Source organism: Lactuca serriola, chromosome 4, assembly GCF_051521515.1.
Source record: "Lactuca serriola cultivar US96UC23 chromosome 4, Lser_US96UC23_V15, whole genome shotgun sequence".
Taxonomy (NCBI): Eukaryota; Viridiplantae; Streptophyta; class Magnoliopsida; order Asterales; family Asteraceae; genus Lactuca; species Lactuca serriola.
Window position 1 is genome coordinate 89,333,634 of NC_136411.1, and position 16,225 is coordinate 89,349,858.

Genomic DNA, 16,225 nt, shown 5'->3' on the forward strand with positions numbered 1-16,225 from the left:
ACAATACCAACCACATATACCATACACGCATAACATGCCATATCATATGAGAACATAGAACAACCATGCACTTCGGGTCTACTGTGTGACTGGTCCGCCGCACCGGCCAACAGTCCACCTGGTCCGCCCGCACCGGGCCTTCAATCCACCTAGTCCACTCTCTGAGTCTACAATATGACTGGTCTGCCCGCACCGGGTCTTCAGTCGGCCTGGTCCACTCTCCGAGCCTCGGCATGTCTGGTCCGCCCTCTTGGGGCCTACAGCCTATCCGGATCGCTCGTTGGGCCTTTGGGACAATCGGTCCGCCCTGGGTATGTTGGCCTACAGCACAAAGCAGGACCCCGCCTCAACCCAACCCCAATCCAACAACCATGTTCACATAAACATTCAAGCATATAACAATTTACACTCAATCAACCGATCTAACAGATCACATAACATAACATCCTCCCTACTAGGATACCGACCTAACCGGTCACTAGCATAGCATCATCCTATATATCAGGATACCGACCTTAACCAGGTCTCTAACATAACACCATCCTATATACCAAGATACCGACCTTAACCAGGTCTCTAACATAACACCATCCTAACTACCAGGATGCAAACATAGCAAAGCAATAACATAACAACGATACCCGGATCTCAGTCCGATAAAAGGGCCGACCTTGGTGCCTTAGACGCTGTTGATATAGTGAGGATAACTCACCTCGCAATTGCCGACTGGACAGATAAACCCAAGCTGCTCCGACCACTGATACGATCTCCAACACTGGCCAACACCAAAACTCTGAACTCAAAACAAAAGCCAACAATTACCAAAATGTCCCTGGAATCAACTAGTCAACCCTTGGTCAAAGTCAAAGTCAACCCCTCATTGACTCTACTCGCCGAGTCAACCCGATGACTCGCCGAGTCCCCATGCACAACACTTCCCCAATCCGTGACTCAACTCGCCGAGTCCAACAACTCTGAGTCCTTTCACACTTGACTCACCGATTCACAGCTCAACCAGAAGAAAGGTTAGGACCTCACGACCAGACTCGCCGAGTCCAAGAACAGACTCGCCGAGTCCAAGGCTATCTGCAACCAACTCGCCGAGTTGTTCTTCCAACTCGCCGAGTTCCTGCCGATATTCAACCAACTCGCCGAGTTGTTCTTCCAACTCGTCGAGTTCCAGCCTATCTTCAAGCTACTCGCCGAGTACACCCTTGTGACTCGCCGAGTAGCCCTAGATCTGAAACCACACAGAGGCTTTCCAAGCCATGCAGAAGCTCTAAACCATATATCGACTCTTTTACAAGCCATCCATCACGTAAAGTGGCAAACTTTACGTGGATCCAAAGAGATCTAGGCATTTTACACTCTAGGGATAGGGTTTGGGGAAAAAGAGCTCCACCAAACACTCAAGAATCGGGACTTTATGACATTTAGGACCATCACAAGTATAGATCTGAAGTAGCATCCTCAGATCCAAGCTTCTATCTCAATTAAGGTGCCAAAACAACCACCACACATGAACCCATGAAGAAAATAGCTTAAGGAAATGGTTCCTTACCCCTAGAATGAGCCCAACCAATTGCAGATTCCTGATCTCCCCAAGCTTCCTGATACAAGCCTCCAATCTTCAAGCTTAAAGCACCAAAGCTCCTTCTCCAAGCTCTAATTCACTCTACAATGGGGTCTCCTCACGAATTTAGGGTTTCTGGAACTCAAGGAATGGTAAGGAGGCTGGGGAGAAGATATGATGTTCTTTATATAGAGCTCAACCCTCGAAATTAGGGTTTTCTCCACCCAGCACCAACTCGCCGAGTCCACCCCTGCTACTCACCGAGTTGGTCACTTAACACGCGTCCAGAGTCGCGACCCTACTCGCCGAGTCCACTCGTGGACTCGCCGAGTTGCCCTTTCCCATTTACACTTTTAGCCCTTCAACTCTACTCTTGATATTCTGGGATGTTACAGTTTAATTCTATGATTATAGAAAAAGGTTATAATATCTTTTGAAAAGAACAAAAATTTTAAATTTAGATCTAATGTGCATATTTTATGATGATATATAAGTTGGAAATTTAGGCCACATGCTTTTACTACTTTATCATTGTTATAGTATTTAAAGAGACTTTTCTGTATTTTTTTGTGTTTAATTTCATGGTTTTGATGTGTTGATCTAATAACATGGAGGAAAGACGTTTTGATATGTAATGGCCATTAAATTTGCCGAGTAACCAAAAGTCAGATTGTTGTTTGAAAAATAAATGTTGTTTTATGTTTAGTTTCATGGATTTGATAGGCTATTGTTGTGAACTAGATGTTATGTGATGAATTTGTCTAATGTCATTTACCTACTAATTCTTATTTTCATTATTTTTCACATTTCAAATCCATTTGTTTAAAAAATTCAAGCAATTTCCTCTAACAACTTAAAACAGAAACTTATTCCAAGTTTAATCCTTTCTAAACCAGTATAGTTTTATATAATAAGATGTAACTAATGTTTTTGCTTCATAAAAATACATGCATCTTTTTAGGTGATTGCAACTTTACACGTTCTAGTTTGTACCCATAGAGATATTTCAACTAAAATGGAATGTTGCCTTTATGTTTTATAAATGTAAGTTTTATATGGGATCGGTACAAATATATGGGCACTATTAAACATTTTCAACCGGGGCATAGAAATCTAATGGACCGACTTTGAGTAGAATACACTTTCGTTCATCATATTTCATGCACTTTCGTTGTATTTTAAGTGAATGGGTTCATAAACAAAACATGAACTATACATGAAAACCTAAATGCGAATTCATTCTGAAATAATGTTATTGCTAAAATTAATGACGAATTTAATTAGTTTACATAAAAAGAGAGTTATAATTATGAATATATCATTTAATATACATACAATTAAGGAATCATTTAATATCTATTTTTATTTAATTAAATAATTATTTAATTTTACTAAATTCTTATTAGTGCATTCTAGCAAACAATAAATGTAAGAAACATGTTGTGTGCATGTTGTGTGCATTCTAGCAAACAATATATATATATATATATATATATATATATATATATATATATATATATATATATATATATATATATATATATATATATATATATATATATGAGTTAGGTTCAAATGTTTCAACTATTTATTGTGTGCATGTAGGATTTGATTTTACACCAATCATTTTACTTATTTTAAGAAAGTAATTAATGCATATTAAATAATTAAGATTTAATTAATACTGATTATATCTTCAATATGTAATATGCTTTAATGACTTTCATAAAATAACTAAAATGATTGGTCTAGATTCAATTTTACATGCACACAATAGATAGTTAGAACACAATAACCTAACCCATATATATATATATATATATATATATATATATATATATATATATATATATATATATATATATATATAAGGAGTGGGTCAAATGAGAACCTAAAAAGGTTAAGAACCCTAAAAACTATTTTTTAAAATGTTTTCATTAATGGCATTTTGGACAAATCAAATATTAATATTATATTAACCAAAAGTTTTAATTCCCTAGTTTACAACTAGTTGTCACTTGTTGTTGGACAGTCGTCGGACCACCGCCGGACCGTCGTCGGACCACTGCTGGATTAACACTAAATTCAATGATATTTTCTAGTCATACTCATAGTTTAAAAGAACAAATGTTGTAGTGCTTGTTTTTTGGTAATAATTTTTAATACATACTATTTTAATAAAAAAAATAGATTTATGACATGAAAAATTCTTTTTTTTTCCTAAATTGTAGATTTCTTTAGAAAAAAAATATCTCGTGTATAAGATATATTCACGGTTTAAAATATCATATTCACAGTTTAATAAACATATTAAATCATTAATACGAAATTTAATGTTTTCATGCATACATTTATGATATTTTAACACAAAATCTATATAAAATATACAACTTAATACAGTCTATTTTTAGTTTAATACATAAAATTCATAACGTAACGTAATACACTTCATTATACACTATGCTACATATTTAAAGATGTTAAACCCGAACTCTACCACCACCACGAAAACCACCAACTACCACACCCCACCACCAACCACTAGTGTCACCGTCTTCGTCATCTTCTCTTTCAAATGAAATCTGTATATAAAATCATTGATTGATAGCTTAAATATTATATTAACACTTTAATAAACCAATTAAATTATTTATTAGAGTTTAATGCAAAATAATTATAAAAACTAATACATTCTTAAATATTTATACAACACAAAATAAAGATATCCATATAAAAACTAATACAAACATTCGTACATAAATCATTCATATTTTAACATAAAATTAACTAAAAATCTACATCTTAATAACATTTCAGTACTAAAATTCACAACCATATTATCAACTTAAAACTTACATATATAACTTCAGATATATATATGTTGGTGCTTCTTTTAAAGTTACATAAATATTCACAATTTAAGTTTTACATACTTTATTAAAAATTCATAAAATCATATATGTGTATAATGTTTCTTCAATCTTATATTTCAGAAACAAACAAAATATTTATAATAAAAAATCACAGCTTAATACCAGTCAATTCACATATAAATACAATCAGTTCACAGTTTAAAATAAAAAATTCTCAGCTTAATATAGTCAATTCACAGTTTAAACATAAAATTCACAGCTTAATGTAACCAATTCATAGTTTAAAACACAAAATATCAGCTTAATATAGGAAATTCACAGCTTAATGCAGTCAATCCACAATTTAAAACACAAAAATAAACAACTTAATACAAAAAATTCACAGTTTAATACAAAAAAGTATTCATTCACAGTCATATTTTATCAACTTAAAACTTTTAATACAATTAATTTACATTTTAATACACAAAATTCATAGCTTAGTACTATTAGTTCATAGTTTAATATAAAAATTCCATAGCTTAATATAGTCAAGTTATAATTTAAACGGAAAATTTACAACTTAATGCATTTAATTCACAAATTTAAGCACAAATATCATAGCTTAATACACAAAATTCAAAGTTTAATACAATAAAATTACAGTTTAATACACAAAAAGTATGCATTCACAACTTAATAACTTACCAAATTTCATTGAGACATTTCATCAAACACCTTGTGTGCATCTTTTTTTTTTTTTCAGAACTTTATTTTGTGATCACCATCAATGTGAACCCCATACACATCAAATCTAACCTGAAAATGCACAAACAAATTAGATATAATGTCGATTTGGTGGTGTTTTGACCTGAGATAAGAGACGGAGATAAGGAGTAGGAGGCAACACATAACAAATCTGGTACAAATCCGACAAACATTTCGTTAGTGACGGAACAAATCAGAGAAAAAAATAAGTTTAAGAGTTCTGGAAAAATGAGTTAAAGATTAGCACCTATAGATTGAGACGCTGACCATGATTCCTGATTGGTGATACTCCGACAATAACACCAACGGTAGGAGAACAGATCTGATGTAGATCCAACGAGGAAATTATGAAATAGAAAGAAAAACCTTTGTAAAATAACACTAAATTCTCAAATCTAAATAAGATCTTACCAGATCCGGTGTGAATGGAGATAGAGGCGGTCTCCAGTGGTTGTTTGAAGAAAGAAGTAGATCTAGATGTGATCGGCCATCTGGAGGTGAAAGAGCTTCATCCTCCGTCAGATCTGTTATTCCGACGAAGCGGATCAGAGAGTTTTTCTCATGCTTCATCAGATCTGAAACGTCGGAGATTGGGAGAAGAAACATATCCATACTTCAAAATAGAGTGTAGTGTTTTCTATGTGTTCCGGCAAAGAAAAGTAGCTAATGTAAGGCGACGATCTGTGCTGGTGAGATAGATGATAGTGGAAGGAGGCTATGCACGGTGGTGATGGCAGATTTGAAGGCGGAGCTTCTAGATCCAAAATCAAAAGTTCTAGATCTGAAGGAGAAGGCTCTAGATCTTAAAGAGGTGGCTCCAGATCTGAAGACTGTTGTCTGTCGATCGACGACAACAGTTCTGACGGTGGTATCGGCGATGGTGGTAGTGGCCAGTGAGGATGGTGGTGGTTGGAGACGGTAGGAGGTAAGAGAGAGAAAAAGATGAGAGAATGAAAGAAAAGTTGTCGTGTGAGAGAATATTGATCAAATATATGTCTAATGAGTTAAGTTATAAAAACATGTTTGACAAAAATACCCATTTAGGCTTTATACACATATATTTTGAAAAATTATAAGTATACTATTATTTATATGGTAAAAAGAGTAGTTCTTAGGGTTCTTAACTTGTTGAAGCTCATGAGTTGCATCAATCGTTTGGGCATCTCTTTTCTCAACACTCTTCAAATTAGATCCAAGATAAACCATGTAGATTGATTGATTCATTGATTTTCAAAAGATGTTTGTATAAGATTGAATTAAAGAAGTTTGCACCTAGTCTTTAGATGTGATGTTTTAAGGATCAAAAAGGTTTTTTGTAATCATAGTTTCATGTTATAATATTATATATTTTTTAATATTTTTTAAATTATAATTTTATATTTATTAATATTATATTCTTAGGATTAATGTTATATTTATTATTTTTTTTAATAATTAATGGTCATCGATTAATCCTCTGATTAATCACCGCCTAGCCAATTAATCCCTTGACCACAGTCCACCGACGAACCTACGTCAAGTGTTTTCTGCAACCTTGATATATATATATATATATATATATATATATATATATATATATATATATATAAAACGAACAATGCTGGAGTAGGTACAGGCAGCGGTGGGCCAGGCGAAGAGGCTCAAGACTTTTGATGCTCGTTCTAAGGGCCAGTAGGGTCAGGGCCGTTACAGAAAGTGTGGCAAGCCACACGATGGTGCTTGTCGAGCAGCAGGTTCGGGTTCTTTTAGGTGTGGCCAGACTGTACATTTTGGTAGGGATTGCCTTCGTGGAGCATTGATATGTTTCCACTGTGATCACACCGGCCACAAGAAGGCCGGTTGCCCTAGATTGATGGGAGGAGTAGTGGTAACACCCGCACCAGCCACCTTGAGGATTACTGATGGCTGTTAGGTCAAGGTGGAGGCTCTCGTGGTGAAGAGCTGGGCATTCCAGTTGATAGTTGATGAGGCACGTGCAACACCAGATATGGATACCGATATGTATCTTTACCGTGAATTTACTAATTTCACTGTTTATGCTTATGTTTTATCTGATCATATATAGGTACATTTTTAGTGAATGATATGACTGTTCATGTTTTGTTTGATTTGGGTGTTACCCGATCTTTTGTGTCTGTTGCGCTTAGTAAGAGGTTTAGCGACACTCTAGGGACTTTGGATTATCTATTGGAGGTGGAGATTTTAGATGAAATTTTAGTGAGTACTTCAAGAGTTCATCGGTGGTGTGTTTTGAATATGTTCAGTGAGAGATATTCGATTGATCTGGTTCCGATTCCTATGCGAAGGTTGAAGGTTATAGTGGATATGGGTTGGTTGGGCCCCAATGGGGTTATGATTGATTACAAGCACCAGTTAGTGAGATTTCGAACCCTATGTGGGGGAAGAAGACTATGGATGTCGTTCCCATCATTCGGGAATTCCCCGATGTGTTTCCCGAGGATTTGCCTGGAGTGCCTCCTGAGAGGAAGATTAAGTTTTAGATTGATCTGATTCTGGGTGCGACATCGATAGCCAAGGTGCCCTATCGTTTACCACCCCCGGAGATGCAGGAGTTGTCTACACAACTGCAATAGCTGTTAGACAATGGATTCATTAGACCAAGCATTTCACCATGGGGAGCACTGTTGATGCTTGTGGAAAATAGGAATGGTTCACATAGGATGTGAATTGACTATCGGGAGTTGAACAACATGACGGTAAAGAACCGTTATGCACTTCCAAGGATCGATGATTTATTTGACCAACTTATATGGACTAAAATTAATTTTTAAAAATAAGAAAGATATAAAATGAAACAAGCTTAAAACAAAAGGGCTAAAGATGTAACTTAATACTTAAGAAAAAGGTCATTGCTGTGAAATTGAAGATTATTGTGTTGGATTTGGTACCTAAGCCCATAACTATAACTAGAATGTACTTAGCCCGATAGTAGCATGATCCTTTTTGGGTTGCCTTCACCAGTGCAATTTGATATGATGGATTTTCGAGAATAAGGTTATTTATGATTTATTAATATATTACAAGTCTAATATATTAATATTATTTAATTAGTATTGATCAAAAATTAATTTGGAATTAGTTTTGTGATTAAAAGAGACTAATTAAATATATGGGGTTGATTATGTAAATCAATGATTGTTATAATGTGGGCTAATGATCCATGACTATATAGTTGGGCTGAACCAATAAAATAATCCATGGATAGTCCATGGAGGTTAACCCATCGAGCATAAGAATGTGAAAAGTCATGGAGCATTAGGGTTTACAAAGTGTAACCCTAGCATTTGTCACATTATAAATAGTGACCCCATAAGCTAAAATTGGCTAGACACTCTTTGGAGTCAAGTATTTTATTCTCTTAAAGCCTCCTCTTGCATATTGGTGTTTGTGAACCAATAGAGGAATCAAAATTAAGGTGCTCAAGCTTTCAAAGGTTAAGAACTCTACCTTACTCAAGAGGTAAGAATCCAAACAAAGTTTTATGTTATATAGATTTAATTGTATGCTAGCTAGGGTGAATGCTTTGGAAAAAGAAAATGCATGTATAATTAGAGAAAATATAGATCCAAAGCATTTAGTGTTGCATGTGCACCATAGGAGTGTTATAGTGCTCAAAACCCAATAGTGGTATCAGAGCCTAGGATTGTTTTCTATTCTATTTGATGCTTACTAATTTTTTAAAGATAAAAAGTCGATTTTCTTCCTTCTGATTGGTGAACTCGCCGAGTCCACTGGCTGACTCGACGAGTCCACCCAGTAATAGACCAACTCGACGAGTCCAGTTCATGTACTCGCTGAGTTGGTGCTCCCGTGTGCAGAATTTCAAGTTCTTGGCCAGAATTGGATTAAGATCATTATCCCAAACTGTTTTTGTACCATGAAATATGTTTTTGATATGGTAATGAACATGCTTATCCAATTTAAAGATAATTGTCATAATTTCAAGTTTTGTATTAGTTTATATGATTAGGCTAATTTCTTGAAGATTGTTGATATGAATTATCTTGTTCTTATGAGTTTAACTAGATTATGGATGAATTATTTGATTATTGTGTTAATTAAAATAATGATCTAAATGTCTTTAATGGACTCCATAACTTGTCCTCAAGTTATGGAAAATGAAAAGTTTCATACATTAAAATGACATTAAACTCATAAGTTAAGGAAATGAAAGGATAGTTGTCAAGTATTAAGATAATAGATTAATAGTTTGTATTATTTGATATGAATTACCTTGCTATATGAGTTAGATTAGATCAGTAGAATATTATATGATAATTTTTCTTTGTTAGAATTGATCTAAATGTTCTTTTATGAGCTCGATAACTTGTCCTCAAGTTATGGAACATGAAAAGTCTTATCATATATGTTTTAATGAACTCCATAACTTGTACTCAAGTTATGGAAAATCAAGACTCTTTTCATAAAACCAACATTAAACTCATAAGTTATAGAATTGAAGAGCTTTGACAAGATTCAAAATTTGCCCTCAAGTTTCGGTCGTTCTTTTCTGAAGCTTCTTCTTGAGCTTTCTTTATACTCTCCACAATTTTCGAGACAACTTCAATTCTCAATGCTCTTGGCCTCTTTCTTTCAAGATTGACTTTCCGACTGAGAGCATCAGTAACAACATTAGCTTTACCGGGGTGGTAAAGTATCTCATAGTCGAAGTCCTTAAGTAACTCTAGCCAGCGTCGTTGTCTCATATTCAAATCCTTCTGATTAAAGAGATATTGGAGACTTTTATGATCAGTGAAAAGTTTGAACTTCGTGCCATAAAGGTAATGTCTCCATATTTTTAGAACGAAAACTACCGCTGCCAACTCCAAATCATGAGTGGGGTAGTTCTTTTCATGCTCCTTCAGCTGTCAAGATGCATATGTTATCACCTATTCTCTTTGGGTCAAAACACAATCCAACCCAACACTTGACGCATCGGTATAGACAGCGAAGTCCTCGACTCCATCGGGTAGAGAAAGAATCGGTGCTTCACATAGCTTCTTCTTTAGCTTCTCGAATGCTTCCTTATTATTCTCGCTCCAAGTATAAGTAGCTCCTTTGTGGGTCAAAGCTGCTAAAGGAGTAGCGATCGAAGAAAGTCCTTGGATAAACCTTTGATAATATCCGGCTAATCCCAAAAAGCTTCGGATCTCCATGGGACTTTTCGGTTGTTCCCACTTCATCACAGCTTCAATCTTTGCTGGATCAACCATTATCCCCTCCTGGTTGACCACATGACCCAAGAATTGGACTTCTCGAATCCAAAAATCACATTTGGAGAACTTTGCATACAACTTCTCCTTCTTCAAAACTTCTAACACTTCTCGCAAGTGTCTGCCATGCTCCTCTTGTCTTTTCGAGTAAATCAGAATGTCATCTATGAACACTATCATAGATTTATCAAGGAACGGATTACAAACCCTATTCATCAAATCCATGAATGCTACTGGAGCATTGGTTAGTCCAAACGACATAACCAAGAACTCATGGTGTCCGTATCACATTCTGAATGCAGTCTTCTCTATATCTTGTTCTCTTACCTTCAGCTGTTGATATCCAGACCTACGATCGATCTTTGAGAAATAACATGAGCCTTGAAGTTGATCGAACAGGGATCAATCCTTGGCAATGGATATCTATTCTTTATCGTTGCCTTATTCAGCTCTCTATAATCAATGCACATTCTCATGCTCCCATCTTTCTTCTTTACGAATAACTCCGGAGCTCCCCAGGGTGACGAACTAGGTCTAATGAAACCTTTTTCCAATAACTCCTGAAGTTGTATCATCAGCTCCTTCATCTCCGTTGGTGCTAATCGGTATGGTGCTTTTGCTATTGGCGTGGTTCCTGGTAACTAGTCTATTTTAAATTCTACTTGTCTATCAGGCGGTAGTCCAGGAAGATCTTCGGTAAATACTTCCGGATAATTACACACCACTGGAATACTTTGCACCACCTTCTTTTCCTTCTTAGCATCGATCACGAATGCTAAATACGATGTACATCCCTTGGTTAAACACTTTCTGGCATTCATTAGGGAAATGATTCCAGAATTCACTCTGTGTTTGTCCCCATACACCATAAATGACTTTTTCCCTAGCGGGTTTACTTTTACTATCTTCTTTCTGCACAATATCTCAGCATCATTGGCGCTAAGCTAATCCATTCCCAGAACGATGTCGAAACCATTAAGTTCTATGGGCAATAATTCCTCGCGGAACTTATTCCCATTCAAGTCAATGAAGATGTTTTTCATGCGATGGCTAACAGGTATAAACTTGCCACTAGAAACTTCAACTAATAACGCATTATCTACTCTATCAACAGGAAAAGCTAGTTTTTTACCAAACTCATGCGAAATAAAGGAGTTGTTGGCTCCCGAATCAAACAAAATTTGAGCAAGCAATTCGTTTACGAGAAAGGTACCTAAAGTGACATCTGCTTCATCCTTCGCAGCTTCCAGTGTCATATAGAAGGCTCTCGCTTTCAGCTTTGGGGGAATGTTGGGTTTTGCTACACCCTCCTTCTTCGGGCAATCCTTCAAAATGTGCCCTTCATCGTGGCATCCATAGCATACCCTTTTGTTGGTTGTGCAGTTGCTGGCGTAGTGCCCTATCTTTCCACATTTGTAGCAAGTGACCTCTTCGCTACATTTTCCAACATGTTTCTTCTTACACTTATCACACCACTTCGCTTCGGCTCCTCCTCCAAATTTCCTCGAATCAGACTTCGAGAACTTTCCCTTCTTATTAGAACCTGAAGTTCCTTCAAACTTTCTCTTCTCGCCAACTTCAACCTTGCTAGCGGTCCTCCCGTTGATCATATTCTTAACAGACTTGGCAGCCCAGATAGCTGCCTCTAGAGTAGGTGCCTGTTGTATTGGCACCGCGTACTCCCATGGGAGTCCCTTTGCGTACCAGTCAACTTTAGTCAGCTCGTTTGGGACGATGAGCAAAGCAAACTCCATCTTGTCAGTGAAGGCATTAGTGTATTAATCAACTGACATGCTGTCTTTTGTCAAGGTCAGAAAGTTGTTCTCCAACTCTAGCAGATTTTGAGCCGAATAGAACTTGCGCTTGAATTGCACCAAGAATTCTGCCCATGTCAATTGCAGTGGATTATTAGGGCTTAGGGTATTCCCTAGAGTGTTCCACCAACAAACAGCTCCACCTCTGAACTGACGCACTGCAAAGGTAGTCTGCAACATGCCTCTGCAACCACACGTCATGAAGGCTAGCTCCATTTTCGAGATCCAATCCATAACTCCGGGGGGATGATGTGACAACCCGAAATTTTCATTCGTACAAACCCTACAGTCAAGCATTTCAATTAAAAGTTAAATACTTTTCTGCTAATTTTTAGCCGGTTCAAAGTCCGTTTGTGTATTTTTAATAATTATTCTTGAAACGAACGAATAAAAGGAAGTATTCCCTCGGGTCTTGGAGTAGCAAACACGCACGTAATACCTTGGTTTGGTGTTCATGGCCAAACAAAGGGGGTTTGGGCCGTGAACTACCTTAAGGTCACAAACTCATGCTTAAGGCATGGGTTTACTCTCCATTCCCTCATTCTCCAACTTCCAACCTGAAGAACTCCCACCATTCTCTCTCAAGTATGATAACCCCTTTCGTCCAATCATTAGAAAATGTAAGTGTTTCTTTACTTGATTTGTTGTTATAACCTTACATCTAGCTATTATACATCATTTCATCCATACATTCTTGATTTTCACTTATATCTTCAAGTGTTCTTCAAAACACCAAGAACACACACTAGTGTTCTTGGACCTTAAACACCCAATCAAGCTTCTATCTTGTAAGTACACTTGTCCTAGCTTGTTATGTACTTGAATAAACTTGTGTACACTTAGAAAACACCAAGAAAACATGATCAAAAGGGAGTTTATGGCCAAGGAACCTCCTTGGGATGTAAACTCTATTCAAGTGGTTCAAATGAACCCTAGTCCCTTCCTTGGCCTTGGACACTAGTCTAGATCGCTTCCTTGAAGTGTTTAGGACCTTAAACATCAAAAATATCAAGTACACATAGAGTTTACGGCCATAAACTCATAAAGAAATGGTCCTTAGGCTGTAAACTCAATAAAGTGGTGCCATTGTTCCCCTAATGCTTTCTAAGGCTTGGACTTGATCATTGGATGCTAAATCTTGACTTATAAGACTTCAAAACACTAAATGGCACTAAGTACCACGAGTTTACGGCCGTAAACACATGGGGGAAATGACCTTACGCCATAAACTCCTTAAGGAGTGGTCCTTGGGCGATAAACTCCAATGCCATGCCATGCAACCTTTAGATGCAAACCTTTTGGTAACTATAACACTTGAATCAAAGTATTTCCATGTCCTAGGGTGTCTTAACTTAGTTAGTTAGTCATTAAATGACTAACTGGATACATATATGTGTTATTATATGTTATTTAGGATCATTGTGTGTGTTCAAGTCCTCACTTGGCACCTAGCACCTTGTCCAACACTTCCGTACAATCCTCTCACTACAGATGACTTCATACCCCTTAATTAACCTTTTAAATGTTTTTAAATTCTTTTATGAGGGGAATACAAGTTGAATCATACTAGTTATTAGATCAATCACATGTGATTAATAACTAGCATACAAATGGATTTTCTATACTTTAAACTGTTTTACTAAAAAAATGACTTCAAACTGCTTATCAAACTATTTTACATGTTAAAAATCTTATCAAACTCACTTTTATGTACCAAACCTTTTCTATTACAACTTTTAAACTTATATATTGTTAAAACCATGTCTATTACATATATAATGATATAAGTAAGGATCGAAGGACTTAGGACGGCCAACTCACCTTATTTCATGTTCCTTGTTTGGTTGTGGACTTAGAGTATCCTGTTGTTTGTCCAAGTGTTGTTGGATCCTTAGTTATATTTTATGTATATACGTATAGATATAAAGACATTTATCTCAATTCAATACATTCAGTCATACAAACGATTCTACTAGTAACTATAATAGGTATAGTTAGAGATAGACTACCACTAGTTCAATGAAGCATACAAAGAGTCAGTTCATTCATGATTCAATACTTACTATGATGAGAAACTATACAACTATACTATGATGAGAAACTATACAACGATACTATGTTGAGAAACAATACATTCACTATGCTAGTACATACATTACATATACAAGTATACTATAACATAAATGTGATCCACTGTTTTGGAGCATGTCTTCACTGCAATGGCTTGATTTGTATCCAGAATCTCCTGGAGGGAGAGCGTGAGTTTGTGTATAGATCTATACTAGATTGACTATACTACACCTTGCTGCTAGCTACAGTGGGACCTACTGGTCTACAGGTGCCAAATGTCATTTCTTATGACACCTTACATCATCGTGTTCATAGTCGATAATATGGTGCAATTAATCACACAATACCTTAATATAAATCCGATTTAAGGTAGTTAGTACACCAGTAGTTATTACAATACAACACTACGATACTACATTAATTTACCCTTTACATTTATTTTGTGATCACTTCACTTAAACAATAATGTACAAACTTTATTTTGATAATGATAGTTACACTTGGGAAAATTATACACTTTTACAAGGTACAAACATACATAACAGTCGTGCCTTGGTAGAAGGCTACTTTTAGTAAAAATTATAGGATTTTCTAGGAGTTACAAACCTTTACAAACATTTACAAACATTCACATACTTTTACTACAAATGTTTACAAACTCGTACTTCAAACACTATTTCAAACATTTTCATAAAAACTATGACACTAAATACTTATGAACTCACCAAATTTAATGCTGATAAACTCTTTCAAAATAACTCGTATTCATAGGTCATCAGTAGACAGGTACCAATGCCAGTTTTTGAGAAGATGGAGCGCATACAAGACTCATCTTTATTTTGATTCATATTTTGGTGTCTTATAAACCACAGAACACACTTGTATTAAAATTATATTATTAATGCAATAGATGATGTTGTTTACTTCTTTACTATTATACTGTGTTGTGATACTATACATTACGTCCTCCACCCCAGAACGTTTCCGTTGTTCTTGGTTTTGGGGTGTGACAGATTGGTTTCAGAGCATCGTTTATAGTGAATCTAGTATATCAACCCATAAAAGATATACTAACTATAAACACAATGGGATTAAAATACTCTGACCAAGAGTTTATACTCTTAAATAATAAAATATTTAACTAAGTATACATGCCTGCATTCATACTAAAATCAGTGTCACAATGCCAAAAACAAAAGTATTACGATTGTTGAATATCACAAGTAAGCTTGGGGATGTATGGTCAGTCCTGGGAGTGGCATAGCCTGATCAACTATGCTGGTCGGAGGAGTGATTAGCATATGCCCAAGAATGGTTGTGATATGGCAACAAGTCTAAAAACTTACCAACACTACTACAATGAAAACACGAGAACATAACATAAGTCTAAAATACTATAGGAGTATTTTGTGTTACTATAATTACTTATTTGAGAACTCAAAAGGTCTCTATCAAGTAGGTTAATAGTTGTTAAGTGGATACTCTAAGGTCATATGCAATTTAAGTGTTATAGACTTAGAATCTGTGATCTTTGCTTTACTTCCTGTTCCATGGAACACTCTCACTATGCTTACAATTGACTCTAACTATTCCTTTCATCTTTATAAACTTATAGCTGAAGGATGTCTCCTCGCAAATCAAGAAGGCATAATCCTCCACCTCCACCACCACCTCCTTCAGTAATCGATGCGACAGCTCTAAATGCTGCAGTAGCTGTGGCAGTGGCAACTGCCATGGCTCAGTATCACTCCACCGGTTCCAGTGGAGGTGGAACGCCGGTTCATTCTACTCAAGGTGAAATCCTTGTGCGCTCGAGAGAGTGCTCCTACAAGGACTTCACTAACTGCAAGCCAAAGTCCTTCAAAGGGACTGGCGGAGTCATTTCCCTCTCGCAATGGTTCGAAAAGACGGAGT